A 17,384-nucleotide genomic window follows, 5' to 3' on the forward strand; every position below is an offset into this window, starting at 1 on the left:
AAACAAATTCTTGGTGAGCTTACGTAATCCAGGGGTTGTTTTACTATACACATAGATTCGAAAGAAGTTGTCAAGAAAAAAAAAATATATATATATAACAAATAAATGTCATTAAAGGTAAGATAAGTTACTTTTATTCCTTACTAGATAAGTTCTAGTGTTTTTATTTAATATAAAATGTTTATTCGATTCGAAAATTATACAGTGTTTATCGATATATTTGAAAAAGACAAATGGCGGCGAGGTCTATGTTGAATACGTTAAGTTTGGGAAAATGAGTTCAAACTAAAATTATACAAAATACTGTTAGAAACTCACCGATTATATATGTCACGGTAACATATAGTGAGTGACTTTCTAATAGTATTTTGTATAGTTTTTTAGTTTTAACTGATTTTCTCAAACTTAACGTATTCAAACGCGGGATAGCTGCCATTTGTATTTTTCAAATATACCAATAAACACTGCATGTTTTTCGAACCGATTAAATTAATTAAAAGCACTAAAAACTTATCCAGTTAGGTAGAAAAATAACTTACCTTTGATAACATTTATTTGTTATATATTTGTTTTTTTTTTGTTTTTTTGACAACTTTTTCGAATCTATGTATATAGTAAAACAAACCCTTATACAGTTTACACAATTACCTCTACTAATGATTATTACCTGTTCCCCTGACCACCGTACACTCATTAACCCTTATCCTCGAGTGGTCTCCGGGCCTTGATAAGTGGTGACTCTTGTGTAAAAAAAAATACAACTACATATCTAAGACAATGTCTGAATTTTTTTAGGAAAGTGGGAAGTGTGTTTACATACGCCACATAATATGTGTTTATTTCAATTTGTTTGTGTCTATGTTCATTTGTTTGTGTCTATGTCCTTTTGTTTGTGTCTATGTTTATTTGTTTGTGTCTATGTCCTTTTGTTTGTGTCTATTTTATTTGTTTGTGTCTATGTTTATTTGTTTGTGTCTATGTTTATTTGTTTGTGTCTATGTCTATTTGTTTGTGTCTATGTCCATTTGTTTGTGTCTATGTCTATTTGTTTGTGTCTATGTCCATTTGTTTGTGTCTATGTTTATTTGTTTGTGTCTATGTCTATTTGTTTGTGTCTATGTCCATTTGTTTGTGTCTATGTTTATTTGTTTGTGTCTATGTCAATTTGTTTGTGTCTATGTTTATTTGTTTGTGTCTATGTCCATTTGTTTGTGTCTATGTTTATTTGTTTGTGTCTATGTTCATTTGTTTGTGTCTGTTTATTTGTTTGTGTCTATGTTTATTTGTTTGTGTCCATGTCAATTTGTTTGTGTCTATGTTTATTTGTTTGTGTCTATGTTTATTTGTTTGTGTCTATGTTCATTTGTTTGTGTCTATGTTCATTTGTTTGTGTCTATGTTTATTTGTTCGTGTCTATGTCCATTTGTTTGTGTCTATGTTTATTTGTTTGTGTCTATGTCCATTTGTTTGTGTCTATGTTTATTTGTTTGTGTCTATGTCCATTTGTTTGTGTCTATGTTTATTTGTTTGTGTCTATGTCAATTTGTTTGTGTCTATGTTTATTTTTTTGTGTCTATGTTCATTTGTTTGTGTCTATGTTTATTTGTTCGTGTCTATGTCCATTTGCTTGTGTCTATGTTTATTTGTTTGTGTCTATGTCTATTTGTTTGTGTCTATGTATATTTGTTTGTGTCTATGTTTATTTGTTTGTGTCTATATTCATTTGTTTGTGTCTGTGTTTATTTGTTTGTGTCTATGTTTATTTGTTTGTGTCTATGTCCTTTTGTTTGTGTCTATGTCAATTTGTTTGTGTCTATGTTTATTTGTTTGTGTCTATGTCTATTTGTTTGTGTCTATGTTTATTTGTTTGTGTCTATGTTCATTTGTTTGTGTCTATGTTTATTTGTTCGTATCTATGTCCATTTGCTTGTGTCTATGTTTATTTGTTTGCGTCTATGTTTATTTGTTTGTGTCTATGTCTATTTGTTTGTTGCTATGTTTTTTTTGTTTGTGTCTATATTCATTTGTTTGTGTCTATGTTTATTTGTTTGTGTCTATGTCCATTTGTTTGTGTCTATGTCCTTTTGCTTGTGTCTATTTTATTTGTTTGTGTCTATGTTTATTTGTTTGTGTCTATGTTTGTTTGTGTCTATGTTTATTTGTTTGTGTCTATGTCCATTTGTTTGTCTCTATGTCCATTTGCTTGTGTCTATGTTTATTTTTTGTGTTTATGTTTATTTGTTTGTGTCTATGTCCATTTGTTTGTGTCTATGTCTATTTGTTTGTGTCTATGTCCGTTTGTTATTTCTATGTCCTTTTGTTTGTGTCTATGTTTATTTGTTTGTGTCTATGTTCATTTGTTTGTGTCTCTGTCAATTTGTTTGTGTCTATGTCAATTTGTTTGTGTCTATGTCCATTTGTTTGTTTCTATGTCCATTTGTTTGTGTCTATGTTTATTTGTTTGTGTCTATGTTTATTTGTTTGTGTCTAGGTCTATTTGTTTGTGTCTATGTATATTTGTTTGTGTTTATGTCTATTTGTTTGTGTCTATGTCCATTTGTTTGTGTCTATGTCTATTTGTTTGTGTCTATGTTTATTTGTTTGTGTCTATGTTCATTTGTTTGTGTCTATGTTTATTTGTCTGTGTCTATGTTTATTTGTTTGTATTTATGTCTATTTGTTTGTGTCTACGTCCATTTATTTGTGTCTATGCCCATTTGTTTGTGTCTATGTCTATTGGTTTGTGTCCATGTTTATTTGTTTGTGTCTAGGTCTATTTGTTTGTGTCTATGTATATTTGTTTGTGTTTATGTCTATTTGTTTGTGTCTATGTCCATTTGTTTGTGTCTATGTCTATTTGTTTGTGTCTATGTCCATTTGTTTGTGTCTATGTCTATTTGTTTGTGTCTATGTTTATTTGTTTGTGTCTATGTTCATTTGTTTGTGTCTATGTTTATTTGTCTGTGTCTATGTTTATTTGTTTGTATTTATGTCTATTTGTTTGTGTCTACGTCCATTTATTTGTGTCTATGCCCATTTGTTTGTGTCTATGTCTATTGGTTTGTGTCCATGTTTATTTGTTTGTGTCTATGTCAATTTGTTTTTGTCTATGTCAATTTGTTTGTGTCTATGTCTATTTGTTTGTGTCTATGTTTATTTGTTTGTGTCTATGTTTATTTGTTTTTTGTCTATGTCTATTTGTTTGTGTCTATGTCCATTTGTTTGTGTCTTTCAATTTGTTTGTGTCTGTGTCAATTTTTTTGTGTCTATGTAAATTTGTTTGTGTCTATGTCCATTTGTTTGTGTCTATGTCCATTTGTTTGTGTCTATGTCAATTTGATTGTGTCTATGTCCATTTGTTTGTGTCTCTGTCAATTTGTTTGTGTCTATGTCAATTTGTTTGTGTCTATGTTGATTTGTTTATGTCTATGTCCATTTTTTTGTGTCTCTGTCAATTTGTTTGTGTCTGTGTCAATTTGTTTCTGTCTCTGTCAATTTGTTTGTGTCTCTGTCAATTTGTTTGTGTCTATGTCTATTTGTTTGAATCTAGGTCCATTTGTTTGTGTCTATGTTTATTTGATTTTGTCTATGTATATTTGTTTGTATCTATGTCCATTTGATTGTGTCTATGTCCATTTGTTTGTGTCTATGTCTATTTGTTTGTGTCTATGCCTATTTGTTTGTGTCTATTTTAATTTGTTTGTGTCTATGTCTATTTGTTTGTGTCTATGTCAATTTGTTTGTATATATGTCAATTTGTTTTTGTCTATGTTCATTTGATTGTGTCTATGTGCATTTGTTTGTGTCTCTGTCAATTTTTTGTGTCTATGTCAATTTGTTTGTGTCTATGTCTATTTGTTTGTGTCTATGTCCATTTGTTTGTGTCTATGTCCATTTGTTTGTGTCTATGTCAATTTGTTTTTTGTCTATGTCTATTTGTTTGTGTCTATGTCAATTTGTTTGTGCCTATGTCCATTTCAGAGAAGTCGTTTTCTCGGAATGAATGTGATAATGTTTAAACGGGGATAAAACGGAGGCTTATTTTCTGGAAACACGATTTCGCAAATGCTGTAAGTGTTTAGTTTTAAAGATTTTCACGACCATCTACGGCAACACATCAAAGGCTGTAAATGACAAAGTTCTCTCTGATTCTCTCTCCTCTGATCTTTAGCGCGTGGTTCAGTGGGGGAAGATGTGGCTGGTTAGCTTTAATGCATCCAAAACCAAACTCCTATCCTTACATCATCAACGCTCTGATCCCCATCTGGCATCAATTGTGATGGATGGCTCTTGTCTGGGTGAGGCCCCGTGTTTTGACAAGCTTCTGGGTTTGACCTTTACTCCTGATCTGAAATGGAACACGTACATCAAGTCTGTTGCCAAGGTCGCTGGAAAGATGGTGGGATCCTTCTACTGTTCCAGAAGATATCTCACTACTGATGCAATTCTCTAGCTATATAAAAGCCAAGGATGGAATACTGTTGCCATATCTGGGCAGGAGCTTAGTGGGGGATGCCCTTTTCTCTACCCTGCAACCTCTCTCCCACAGAAGAGACGCTGCGAGCCTGTCCTTGTTTTATCGTTATTTCCATGGCAGGTGCTCGTCTGAACTCCAATCTCTGGTCCCCCCTCGCCAATCTTTCACGAAAAACACCTGTCTAGCTGAATCCACTGTGAAAAATTTCCCCCACTCTATATATGTGCTTCCCACCAGACTACAACTTGGATGTCTTCAAGTCCAATGTTAACAAATTCCTAATGAACCGCCCGCTTAAGTAAACATTTCAGAAAATCTCCTCACTAACGCAATGTACTTGCAATAACTCTTATCCCTGAGTGGCTTCCGGGCCTTGATAAGTGGTGATCACAGTGTAAAAAAAAAAAGAAGTGCTCGCCTGTTTTTCTAGTGAAACTGTAGGTAGACGGGAAAATTAGAATTATTTTATTATATAGATTTTAGAATTTTAAATTATTAGTTTCGTATATGAAATTAGCTTAAAATGTATAGTATGAGGATTTTATGTAGAATTCAGCGTTGCTACAAATATTCTGTAACAGAGCGCGCATGGCAAATACCGAGTCATGTGTGAAATGACATAACGGTAAGGAAAAAGAAAGTCTATAAAAAGATAGGATTACACATGTAACGTGAGGTAAAATACCATGTTGGAAAACTGGTGTGGTCTATCGTTCTCTCAAGGGTAAATGGGCCTCTCTGAAGCCGCGGTAGGCAACCCATCTAGTGATTGCGTCACGATAAAAAATGCCCTTGATAGCCCTGGCGAAGCATCAAGTATTCAGCTACGGACAAAAACTCGTGTATTGAATTCAATCTCGGCTGTGGCCGCATGTTACGTTTTACACATGACGAGAGAGTGATAGATAAATGTAGTTGTTACACATAAAAAAATTGAGTTATTACTTGTCTCATGTTCTTTTGCGACTGAATCTACAACGTGTTGGGCCTACGTGTGTAAACGTGTGTAACGTTACAATTCGACACTAACTTTTCAAGACGCATGGAAACCGCGTCAATTGATTTCACAGGAAACTTTGTTTTCTCTTTTTTCTTTTTTTAGTAAAGAATCAACGCTTGTCAAGTATAAAACCGATTTGAAGATTAATGTAAATGAGACGGATAGATTGACATATGAATGACGATGAATACCATAAGAGGATTTAAAAGCTTCATATATCACTAATTCAAAATATCAGCTGACCCAGAAAGAACATTTTCCCTATTTTCATGCAAAAACTAAATCAAAGAAAAACAAGAGGGGCAGCCCCTAAGTCTCGCTTTCCTCCCCCTATTTATTTCTTAAAAGAATTATATAACTTTCAAGTATAGGGAGTTACCTTCTAATCACCCTATAAATGTAACAAAGTGTGTATGGACACGTGTAGGAAAATCAGCAGCAGCCGAAGGATAACTGGCTACCAAAAATATTAGTAGCAGCAGCCGTTTAAGCACGTATGCAAATTAGCAAGTGTTCACGAGCTTGTGTCGCAAGAAAAGGAGATAAAAACACACCACGCGGTCGCAAAGAAAAGCCAGTTGCGGGCAGAGAAAGATGAACGTGTAGATGGATTTGTTTGATGTGACAATCTTTAGTTTGAGATAGCATTTTAGTTGGTCTGTCATGCTTAAACCGTAGATGGCATTTCCGGTGGTCTGTCACGCTCATTCTTTAAATAGCATGTTTGTTCGTTTGTCGTGCTTAGGCTTCGATGACATTTTTGCAAGTTTGTCACAGTAAGTTTTAGATTAAATTTTCGTTAGTTTGCCATGCAAAAAATTATTGGCATTTTCGGTACCATGTCACGCTGAAATTATAGATGGCATTTATGTTGGTCTTTAACGCTTCAAGTTATAGTATTTTAGTTAACTTGTCAGGCTTAACCCTTAGATAGCATTTTCGTTGGTTTCTCATGCTTAAATTTTAGATATCAGTTTCTTTCTGTCAAACTTAAATTTTAGATGGAATCTAAAAAAAGAAAAAAAAAGACAAAGTTTTCTGTGAAATCAATTGACGCGGTTTCCATGCGTCTTTAGATGGAATTTACGTTGGTAAATAACATTTTTAGATAGCGCTTTAGTTGGTCTGTCACTCTTAAACTTTAGATAGCATTTTGGTTGATCTGTCACGCTTAAACTTTAAATAGCATTTTCGTTTGTTTGTTTGTTTGTTACGCTTAAACTTTAGATGGCATTCTCGTTGGTCCGTCCTGCTTAAACTTTAGACAGCATTTACGTTAGTCTGTCATGCTTGATCTTAAGACAACATGGTTTGTCATGTTTAAACATTATATAGCTTTTTCATTGATCTATTGCGCTTAAACTTTTACGATGTATGTTGGTAGATCTGTTTAACTCAAGCTTGAAATACGGCGAGAACATGACTCATGCTAACCCTTCTCGTCTTTTAAATAAGTAAAGTCATCGTTTGAAAAGATTTTTCTGAATTACTTCGCCCATTTTTTGTTTGCTGAGGTTGAGTTTTGTGTTTTTGTTGAAAATAATGAGGGCGAGTCGGACATTTTGTTTTCAGTTTCTTTTTGTAAGATTATTTTTATCTTCTATAAATATAAAAGTGTATGTTTGTATGCGTGTGTGTATGCGTGGTTTTGTGTGTTTGTGTATGCGTGTTTTTGTGCGTTTGTATAGACGTGCTTTTTTTGCCTTTGCGTATGCGTGTGTTGTATGTTTGTGTATGCGTGTTTTTGTGTGTTTGTGTATGCGTGTTTTTGTGTGTTTGTGTATGCGTGTTTTTTGCCATTGTGTATGTGTGTTTTGTGTTTGTGCATGCGTTTTTGCATGTTTGTGTATGCGTGGTTTGTGTGTTTGTATATGCGTGTTTTGTATGTTTGTGTATGCGTGTTGTGTGTGTTTGTGTATTTTTTGTTTGTATGTGTTTGTTTATGCGTGTTTTTTATGTGTTTTTATGTGTTTGTGTGTACGTGTTTTTGTATGTTTGTGTATGCGTGCTTTTGTGTGTTTGTGTATACATGTTTTTGTGTGTTTATGTATGCCTAGTTTTGTGTGTTTGTGTATGCGTGTTTTTTTTGTGTGTCTGTGTATACGTGTTTTTCTGTGTTTGTGTATGCGTGTGTTGTGTGTTTGTATGCGTGTTTTTGTATGTCTGTGTATGCGTATTTTTGTATGTCTGTGTATGCGTGTTTTTGTATGTTTGTGTATGCATGTTTTTATGTGTTATAGAAATCAATATGTTAACAGAACATACAAATAATTTTCAATAATATTTATATTTTTCATAGAAATTAAAGACACCATTGAAATTTACCTTCGATTTCAGATGAGGTCACTATGAGCAGTCATCGATTAGGTCCATAACTGAAATAGATTAGAACATAAAGAAACGAAATTGATTTTTTAAATATATTTTCTTCATTTCATAAAACAAAAATAAAATTAAACAAAGAATCTCACAGTGAAGAGTGCACTTTACCTATTAGGCCCTATTGTCCTATAAATAAGACACCATGTAATTTCTTTTCATAATCTATAAAATAATATATAATAGTCGTGTTTACTGCATAATTATTTGGAAGAAAAGAATAACATTCATCGAAATTCATCAATATTCCTGAAATTTTCTTCTGAGAGTTGCTGGAACCATATTAAAATATTTTGTGAATTTTACTAAAATTCTATTTTTTGATGATGTATGAACTTTATATGATATAAATCTCACTAGTCTCTTATGTATGTATGTATGTATGTATGTATGTATGTATGTATGTATGTATGTATGCCTAAAACTTTCGACAGAGGCGACGGATTTCACGAGATTGGTATCCCTTTGAAGCTCAATATTTCGGACGACAAATATTGAAAAATTGGCTAAAACATTAATTCTTGCACTCTTAACTGGGAACTTTTCTACGTGGAAGAGTCGCTTTTTTCGCCGATATTTTCGAAAGTCATCCCTCTTTTCGATTGAATCGCCTTAATTTAAATCTTTGCCACTTCCGGTTTGGCGATGGACGAAACGGCAAAGACGTCACGTTTTCTTTTGTTTTACATTCTTTTCCTCCTTTACGGTACGGGTTCGAGCCTGCCTGCCTACTACCACATTTTTTTTTTTTTTGCTCAACACACACCTCCAAACACTCGGGCAACGCCGGGCGCCCAGACTAGTATATAAATAAGTCTTGAAATAGTAAGTCACTAACTTATTGCTTTGCTCGTTAGAATAATATGTAAATTTTATCTTGAATCTATATCTTAATTTCAAAAATATATCATACTAGCAGAGAGATCCGCCGTTGCCTGGGAGTGAATGATAATCAACAAAATGTTTCATCTTCACATATCTTTATTGTTATCGAAATCGGTGAAATCGACCATTTTTCAATCCAATGGATCGATTGCCTGCTCTGATTGGGAACCCATCGCGGTGCTCCGGGTGGAAGCTTTACATGCTTTCTCGCAGTGACTTAGTCTACATTGCACTGTAGAGAACCTACTGTTGATTTGATGAATTTATTTTTATATATAATAGCTTGCATTAAAATTTCAAATGTAGAAATCAAGTATCATGCTTCAATTGTGCTCTAAACAAAAACATCTATTTCGAACGCGCCCCTGTCATATCAAAGTAGCTACTGTTGATTTTATATGCATAGCCTTACGGTTTGTGCGATGATAATGGCGTGAATTAAAGTTTAATATGAAAAAAGTACAGTATTGTGGTGCAATTGTGCTTTAGACTGAAACAGTCATTTTGAATCTACTGTTGATTTTATACGTCGGGACTTTCGGCTTGTATGATAATAAAACTTCTCAAATGTAATGTTAAGCTGTGTTAATTTTAATCAAAGCTGCCTCATTTTTTCATCGAATTATTTCGTTTATCGATTATCAATACTTATCGAAAATATTCCGATAAAAAAACAACATATCTAAGAACACTGCCAGGCACATAAAAAAATTTCATAAAAATTGTGAAATTTCATAAAAATTGACCCAGCCGTTTTCGAGTCAACAGGGAACGAACTAACACACACACAGACGACACACACACATGCACACCAACACGCGCACACACACGCGCCACACACACGCACGCATGCACACACATACGCACACACGCACGCACACACACACACACGCACTCACACGCACGCACACTAACACACACCCTCACACACGCACACACGCTCACACACACACACTTACATACACTCACACACACGCAAACTCACACACACTCATAAGCCCACACACACACTCACACAAACAGACACACTCACAGTCACAAACACACACATACAAACACTCACACTCACACACGCACACACACACTCACACACACACTCATACACACACTCACACATACGCTCACACACACGCTCACACACACACTCTCTCTCTCTCTCTCTCTCTCTCTCTCTCTCTCTCTCTCTCTCTCTCTCTCTCTCTCTCTCTCGCACACAGACACATCTCCTTTTATATAATAGTACCTATTCACTATGCCTCCCCACGGGACAGAGTTAGACACCAGGGTCGTTTTTTAACGTGGAGAAAAGGTACAAAAATAAAAATTGTCTCAGTCGTGAAGGATTTCTCCTCCACCGAAAGAGAACAAGAAATAGAAGTGCAGCATCTGAAGAACAGATACTACACTTTGATCTTTCAATTTTATTCTAACCTATTTTTAGTTATTGCACAAAGTTTTTACTCAATACTAAAACAATGAATACCAATAGATAAGACTGAATAAATTAAAAAGGTTCTAACATTTAATTATTTTATTCGTATTTTTAAGACAAAAAAAATTAACGGGAAAAGGATTTTTGTTTCGATTCAATAAAGACTTCGAGGTTTAAGTTAAAAAAAAAAGTAGCATCAATACAACCGTTGTTGTTTTTTACTTGACCTCATATTTGAAATATTGTTTTTACTTTATTTGAAGGCAAAAATTGTAAGCATGATGCTTCAAAGGACGTAGGCTTCCTTTACCGCGTTAGAAAATTACTCACAACAGCAAGTATCTTATATCATTAAAAAGCCACAATTCGCATTTACATTAGTCTCTCCCTTTTTTGATATGCTCCCCAAAAGTCTAAAATCTAATAGGTACCGTACTATGAGCCATGTTGCAACCTCTGTCCGATCGCCACAATGTTGCAATGTTTTTACAAGTACTGCAATAGAATTTCCTCATGTAAATTCGTACTAAAATTGTGAGAATTTATTTGGGACTGACTGGATGAACAGTTTTAATCTTTGGGATTTTTGGACAAGAAAATATGTAAGTTTAAGAAAGTCCAATAAACGGAAACGAACCATTATTTTGAAACCAATCTGTCTATGGAAAACAACCAAAGATGTAGCAAATGAAGTGCATACAGTAAATAAAGATACCGAAAAGAATATCTCATACTAGCTGGCTGCCTGGCGTTGCCCTGTCGTGCAATAAGCTTATACATGATATTTTAATTTATGCAGACTGCCTATGTATTATTATAGAATAACTCCTATATTGATTAAGACAAAACATATTTTTAAGATCTATTTTTCGATTTACGATACTTATCAGAGGAATTTCTGTACAAAATATATCTTAGAACACTGCCAGACATATAAATAAACTTTGCGTGAAATTCGCAAAGCATAGGCTCAGCCGTTTCGGAACTGATAAGGAAGGAACTCACACACATATACACAAAGTGATTTTTGTATAATACTTGCGAGAGGTACCCGGCGTTGCCCGGGTGTTTGGAGGTGTGGGGGGGGGGTTAAAAAAGTAAGTATGAGGATCGAATCCGAAACGTTGAGGCAAAGTTGTGAAAAAAAACGTGCGACGTTAATCATTGCCCCACCGCGACATGCTTACGGAAACACGTTTGAATTTATTTAATTACTTGGATTTAGCAGGTGCTCGTTTTAATGAGTTAATGAGGTTAAGTTTGACTGCGGGATTTCATTTACTGCTGAACGCTTCCCCCCTCCCGAAGATGTTATAGGAAAAATACTAACCCACATGCGGCGAGCAACAAATATCAAATATTTATCTTCCCGAAATCGAGCAAATTAAATAGACAGGCGAGCTTCGTTGTTAACTGTGAGATATTACGATTTATATGTGATATAAAAAGTTTTAAAAAGTTGTGAACCGACCGACCGCTTCTCTGAAAGAAGCCTTTTGTAGACACACAGAAAAAGCGAACACACATACATACATACATTTTCGCTTTTATATTTATATATTAGAGATAGAGAAAGGTATAATTCGAAACAACGTCGAGAAATAACGTCGCTATGACGAGAACAATAAAAAAAAATGAGCAAAAAAATAAAAGCCTTACAAACAGGGCAGCACAAAAGAAAGTTATTTTGAAACGCAAACAAAAAAGAGATTGACGCGTAAAGGAATAAACGAAAAATAAAATCAACAGTAGGTTCTTTGATAAGACAGGGGTGCGTCCGAAATTAATGTTTCTGTTTCGAGCACAATTGAACTATGACACTTGACTTTTGCATATTTTACTTTGATTCAAACCATTATATATATATATATATATATATATATATATATATATATATATATATATATATATATATATAATTCATAAAATGAACAGTAGGTTCTCTACAGCACAATGTAGACTACAATGTATTGTGGACTAGGTCACTGCGAGGAGGCATGTGAACTTTCCTACAGGTGCACTGGGAATTGTTCCCAACTAGATCAGGCAATCAATCGATTTGTTCGAAAAATGATCGATTTCACCGATTTCAAGGAAAATAAACGTATGAGCGAGTGGAATATTCGTTGATCATCATTCAATCTTGGGCAACGTCGGGTCTCCATGCTTGTTTGCTATAATTCATATCAAACATTTTCAGAGAAACTAGGTCGACTTTTTTACCACTTATCAAGGTCCAAAGCCCACTCGGGGATAAAAGTTTATGTATATATGGTAGTCATTGTTAGTAGTGAAAATTTAGTATAATTTGATTATATTTGAAATAGTAATTGTCTGTATTTTTGAGATGAGGTGTTTTCATTGATTGAGATTGTCGGACTGACTTCCTCATCTTGGTTGCTAGAGTCACAACGTTTCGGCCGTTTTGCCCTGCGGCCTTCATCAGGTGTTTTGTATCGAACTGGGGAACCGTTTGTTAGGAGTCTCGAACCCAACCCTTTATTATTATTACGGGGGTGCCGTGTTCGGACTCCAGCTAGGCTCTGGGACATAGTTGCTGATTCTCTGTTTTGAATGTTATTTTTCACTGCCTTCGTTCAGGATTGAACTCAGCACCTTTGGTTAACTGTAAACTTTGATACAACGTCTAGGACCAATCGGCCCTAATAATAAAGGGTTGGGTTCGAGACTCCTAACAAACGGTTCCCCAGTTCGATACAAAACACCTGATGAAGGCCGGAAGGCAAAACGGCCGAAACGTTGTGACTCTAACAACCAAGATGAGGAAGTCAGTCCGACAATCTCAATCAATATTTGAAATAGTTCAATAAAACTTGTTTTCATTAAACTTGAAAACGACCATATTGTAACCAACTTGAAAAAAGGCCAGCGGAATAAAGTTCCACAGGCGGGCAGTTCTAGGAAAGAATCTTTGTTCATAGAATCCACGTTTATTTTTAGGCACAGATAGAGAGTGGGTGGAAATTGTTGATAGTGGTTTTAGTTAAACGATTGCTTTTTGTAAAATTTTGGCCAGGGGAGCCATAGATTAGAGCTCAGACAAGCATTTGTCATGAAACTAACGATTCACTTGTTATCTCTGATAAAACTCAGAAGTGCACCCAACTTTTGCCAGAACAAAACATGAAAAGTACTTGAATACGTGATTCACATTGAACTGTTGTAATGTATAACAGTTAGATTCATTACCGTTAATTAATTTTTTTGTCAGTTTGAATTAAAAAGCGCATTTATATCTCAATATAATTCCTTTCGTTATATTTCTTATTAAGCTACATTTACAGATATATCTGTTTATTTTGTAATAATCCGTTGTTTTGGCTTTAAACGTATCTAATACATATTTATTTTATTCAAACTCAACCAGGGCTTCTATTCAAGGAGCACAAACCCTAACAAACATTTACATTTATATTTGCATTCTGGAATAATATTTATTAAACAAGTTCAGTTATAATTGTACGAGTGGTACCCTTGTGACAACACAAACTAACTTGTGTGGCGCTCGTGCGACTCTGAGTTGGACATGCCTGGCCTAGACTCTGGTAATGTTGGACCGAAATAAAACCCTAATAGTCATGGAGGCTAAGTAGTTTGAGTATGTCACCAACTAAGATATCGTTTACTTCATGATAGGAGAGAAGGAATGCTGTGAACAATTTATTTCAGAAAATCGGTTTAAGAGACGTGTCAATAGTGTTGTACATGTTAAATTTTTAATGTTACCCAACCACCTGTGATGGTTGAAAATTACATCAGTAACGGTTAAAATAGAGCTAATTAGAACTTTTTTTATGTGAACAATCCTGGGCAACCCCCAGTTCTCTTGCTGGGTTAGTGACGCAAACTAAAAGAAGGAAAAATAACTTCAGCTGAGAGAATTAGGGATTGATAATAATAATAATAATAATAATGATAATAATAATAATAATAATAATAATAATAATAATAATAATAATACTGTTTTGTGAAGTTAAAATAATATTAATTAATTAATATTGATAATAATATTAATATTATTATTTTGTGAAGTTATAATAATATTAAATAATTAACTAATATTGATAATAATATTAATATTATTGTTTTGTGAAGTTATAATAATATTTATTAATTAATTAATATTGATAATAATATTAATATTATTGTTTTTGTGAAGTTATAATAATATTAATTAATTAATATTGATAATAATATTAATATTATTATAACAAGGTGCAACGAAATGAGTATTATGGTATCCATTCAATGCACAGGTTGGGATTAGTAAGGATTAATAGGGTTAGTATTTAATGCAAAAATGAGCACAAATTTAACCATATTTAACCACATTTAACCATATTTAACCATCAAATCGGTATAAAGCACTCATTCCAAGTCAGCAAGCTTTGTCCGTTTTTAACTCTATTGTGTTTTTTTTTTTATTTTAGCATGTAAAATGTGAAACGATAAAATTGTCGCCCTAGAAAAGACGACAGGATTCCATTTCCGTTTAATGAAAAGCGGGTTTATCCCCAGAGCAATAGAAAGTGACATAATGTTCAACAAGCGAGATTGGAGATGTACTCCTGTACAACTCATGCTCTCTAACGATCCAAATTATGACAACAGGACCATTGCCAGCACCATCAAAATGCCAATCCGGACGGTTCAATACTTGAGGGCACAGCTCAATGAAGTTTCCAGCCACAGTCTTTGTTGTAGTTTAAAGTTAAGGCCATATTATACTCCTCATATCTTAGAAGTCGGCTTGAAAGTCAACACCAAAGTGTACCTGAATGTGCTGAAGAGTGTGGTGATCCCCTGATGCAACCAGGTAGCCAATGGAAGACCCTTGATGTTGCCCACAAGTCCAAACAGACCCAGGCTTCAGAAGGAGTTCTACGACTTTGTATCCTTCTCTCATTGGCCCCTCCTCCTTAACCCACTAGACTTATTCGTTTCATAATACGTCGAGAACATCACCAACATGACCTCCCACAACACCAAAGCCAGCCTGATCGCCGCCATCCGCCGGGCTCTCGTCGGTGCTTGTAGAAAAGGCATGCTCCTAGTTCCGGACATTGAGGCTGAAGGCGGTTACATTGAAAAAATGTCAGCTCTACTACATAATCAAGTTATTTGAATTGATTTTTTTTCAATAAAAGTTTTTAAATAAAGTCGTAGTGTTGTTTTCTCTAGGGCGACAAATCCATCGTTACACCAGGTATTTAAAGATTTTTTTTTACATGGTGATCACCACTTATCAAGGCCCAGAAGCCACTCGGGGATAAGGGTTATTGTGTGTACAATAATCAATGGGATAATATCGTAGTAATCATTAGTATTGGAGATTTGATAAGGTGTCATTACTTAAGGTGGCAGTTCATCAGGAATTTGTTTGTGTTGGACTTGAAGACATCTAGGTTGAAGTAGGGAGGGAACAGGCAAGCGGCAGAGAGTTCCACAGGCGTGCAGTTCTAAGAAAGAAGCTTTGTTCATGGAATGTATGTTTTGATTTAGGCACGGATAAAGAGTGGGGAAAATTATTGGCTGTGGTTTCAGCTAGTCGGGTGTTTTTCGTGAAAGATTGGCGAGGGGGGAACCAAAGAATGGAGCTCAGACGAGCACTAGATTTTAAGAATAAAATTTAAAAAAACAAACAGATTATAAAAAATTAAAACTCTGACTAATTTTTAAACCCCAGATTTTTATTGTAATATCCAACAGTGCAACCCTGCTCAGAACTATTATTGTCTTATCAGTCAGTATGCTTCGGCTGCTGTCGGCGTGGTCCAGAAATTTTTATTTTGTTTTCAACATAAACATTTTTCACATCAATAATTCATATTAAATGTAACTTATTATGAATTATTCACATGTAATAAATTAAATGAACTATAGAAAAGAAGATGAAAAAATGTTCACATAATTCCAAAAATATAGATGTTTCTCACATCATAAAATTAAACTAAAAAAATTTCAAATCTATTAAATAATATACTAAAATAAATTCAAGTAATCTTTTTTCAAATATCTTAAAAATATAATAAAATAAATTAAACTAAGAAATTTCAAATATATAAAATAAAATAATAATGTTATATAGTTCATTATTATTATTATTATTATTATTATTATTATTATTATTATTATTATTATTATTGTTACTCTGTTTCTTGTTGTTGTTATATTGTTCGTTGTTAGGACTTTTTAATATTGAGAGTCTTATTAAGAGTTTATCGTTGTATTTTAGAGAGAGAGAGAGAAATGTTGTTGTAAGAGATATTGTTGCGTTCCATGTTCGTGTTATGAAGAGATTCATATATATTAAAAATGTTCATACTTAGAGATGTAATAGAAGCTCTTTGAGTGAGGAGACAGTCTTAGTGTAGATATGAGATGTCGAGACGTGTATGTAAAGACATTTTGAAACACATGATATACATAAGACATATATAACAATTTTCACTTTACCTTTTGGTAGAATCACAACACAAAGACGACGTTATAAAAACACATGATGGGTTTATTTCTTCTCACGACCGGCCGTGGTTTTCTGAGTCAAGAATTCAAAGCTTCACATATTAAGTTTCAAAAGTGACCGTCTCGCTTCTAGACGTTCGAATGTCCATGTCTGGACTGTCGTCTGTCGTCCTCAGACTCTCTCTGACTCGCCCCCAGTTTCTCCTCCTTAACTCTAAAGTTTTCTAACTATATCGAGAACTTCCCATTTTCCATGACGTCATACACATGTTAAAACATGTGTCTTCTTTCACGTGTTCTCGAAATGCGCGTCCAAAACGTTTTCCTTTGTTTACAAAAGGAATTTTAACCTATATTCCCAGTAACCTATATTTCCAATATGTTAAAAACATGTTTATTAAATTATTCTATAGTTGCATTCCTCAATTGAATTTTTCATAACAAAATTGACAACGCACATTCTTTTCTTGAAATTATTTTATCTCTAAGCTAAACAATCGTTTGTTTTACATTCCATTTTCTAATTCTCTCTCGTAATCTATCTCTAAACCTAATTTACGAGGTTCGAATTTCGTCTATTCTATTTCATTTTCATTTTAACTAAATCTCTCTATTTTTATACTTACATGAAAAGGGGACAGCCCTTATCATGTAACAATAAAATTAAACTAAAAAAAAATTCAAATCTATTAAATAAAATACTAAAATAAATTCAAGTAATTTTT

At 33.9% G+C, this 17,384-nt stretch overlaps 1 protein-coding gene across 1 annotated transcript in view; it reads right to left on the reverse strand.

The window, feature by feature from the left end:
- The window catches only part of LOC145287814 (uncharacterized), a 114,562-nt gene that overhangs the window by 9,466 nt on the left and 87,712 nt on the right, over positions 1-17,384 (reverse strand). The window contains exon 3 of the mRNA XM_080135675.1: positions 7,803-7,852. The gene's annotated coding sequence lies outside the window, so the exon portion shown is untranslated. The remainder of the gene's footprint in view (positions 1-7,802; positions 7,853-17,384) is intronic.

This window comes from Euprymna scolopes, chromosome 11 (assembly GCF_053919585.1).
Source record: "Euprymna scolopes isolate OS-2025 chromosome 11, ASM5391958v1, whole genome shotgun sequence".
Taxonomy (NCBI): Eukaryota; Metazoa; Mollusca; class Cephalopoda; order Sepiida; family Sepiolidae; genus Euprymna; species Euprymna scolopes.